This window comes from Leptonychotes weddellii, chromosome 3, assembly GCF_054177405.1.
Source record: "Leptonychotes weddellii isolate Sample4059 chromosome 3, ASM5417740v2, whole genome shotgun sequence".
In the NCBI taxonomy this organism is placed as follows: Eukaryota; Metazoa; Chordata; class Mammalia; order Carnivora; family Phocidae; genus Leptonychotes; species Leptonychotes weddellii.
Genome location: NC_138371.1, coordinates 46,246,932 through 46,248,751, shown reverse-complemented (window position 1 = coordinate 46,248,751; position 1,820 = coordinate 46,246,932).

Sequence of the window (1,820 nt, the reverse complement as noted above, 5' to 3'; positions counted from 1 at the left end):
ATTTCCTTTAGTAAACCCTCTGCCCCCTTTTCTCTTTCCTCTTCTGGGACTCCTATAATATGAATGTTATTATGCTTTATAGAGTCAGTGACTTCTCTAAGTCTACTTTCATGATCCAAGATTTTCTTTCCCTCTTTTGTACAGCTTCACTATTTTCCATAACTTTATCCTATATCACTTATTCATTCCTCTCTTTCTTCCATCTTTATGGTCATTACATCCAATTGGTTTCGAATCTGTTACTGCATTTTTCATTTTGCCCTGAATAGTTCTTAGCTCCTTTATCTCTGCAGTAAGGAACTCCCTGGTGTCTTCTATATTTTTCTCAAGCCCAGCTAGTATCCTTATGATTATTGCTTTAAATTCTGGATCAGGCATATTACCTATATCTGTTTTAATTAGATCCCTGGCCATGACCTTTTCTTGTTCTTTCTTTTGAAATGAATTCCTCCATCTTGGCTTTTTGTCTATATCTCTGTTTTCTTCTGTGTTTTAGGAAAACTTGTTATGTTTCCTGCTCCTGAGAGTAATGGCTATATGAAGTAAAAGTCATATACCTTCCAGGGCTTCAGGAAATACCTCTGGTGTATGCTGCATACCCTCTACTGTTGTGTTTTGGCTCTATCCCTCAGGTCAGTCCTCTGCAGAGTTTCTCCTTGCCTGCAGTGGGGAATGTTTGGATCCAGGCCAGAGTTTGGTGAGTTTTAACTAGGTGTGCTCTGGTCTGCTTGTTAAAAGAGACCTGATGCTATTTCCACTAGAGCTGAAGCTTTGCAGAACTCTATGGTCAGTAGATGTGGTTCAAGCAGGGCTTTGTACTGGTCTTCTGGGGGAAAGGCCTGCTGCTCTGGTTCTCAGGCACACTTGCCCAAGAAATGCAGTACCAGCAGAGTGCAGGGTGGCAGGGCTTGATGTAAACAGTTTAAGCCACCAGTGTTGGCACTGTGCTATTTACTGAAGTTAGTTTATGCTGAGGGACAGGGGAGGGAAATGGGACCAGTCGGCCCCTTCATCCCCAGAGAGGGGAGTTCACGCCTGCTGCTTTCAGGGAAACCCAGAAGAGTGAACAGTTTCCTTCATGGCTCCCAGGTGTCCTTCAGATCACCGCCTTCACACTGTGTCCGGGTTGCTTGCCGCCTGGAGCAAAGCAGTGCACTTTGGGCTCTATACCAGTCAGGCCGGCTGAGTTTTGAAACTCCAAACTTTAGTGACCTGGTGTGGCAGGGACCTGTGCCCATCTTCTGGGGGAGGGTCTTGTGGCACTGGGATTGATGCAGGTTTGACCCAGAAGGGCCAAAAAACCACAGAAGCATGGGATTTGGTATAAAGCACAGTAAAGATCCAGTGTCCAGGTTAGGAACCCTCAGCAGGTGTCTCTATGCCTATGCTGGGGGGCAGAGGAGGGAAATGGCACCCACCCTCTCCTTTGTCCCCAGAGAGGCAATGCCATCTCTCTCACATGTGCTCCTAGAAGGGGTAACCATTCTTCTAGTGCATCCCAGGAGATCCTCAGAACATGCCTTCTGCCCCCGGGCTATCTGCCTGTCTTCTGTACAGGAATTTTAAAAACTACTTTTTAAAATTGTCCTAATTTTTAAAAAATGTTAAGACAAAACCAACAGCTCAAAATTTAATATTGTTAGATAAAACTAAATTATAAGAAAGTCATAAAATTCTTACTTAAAAAAAGAGCAAAAAGATAAATTGAAAAGTGAAAGTAAAATGAAGTATCTTAAAAACAAAAAGATAGAAGGCAAAGATACACTCTTATTTAACAATATAAGCTATTAATGCTATAAACACTAAGAGAATAAAATGTA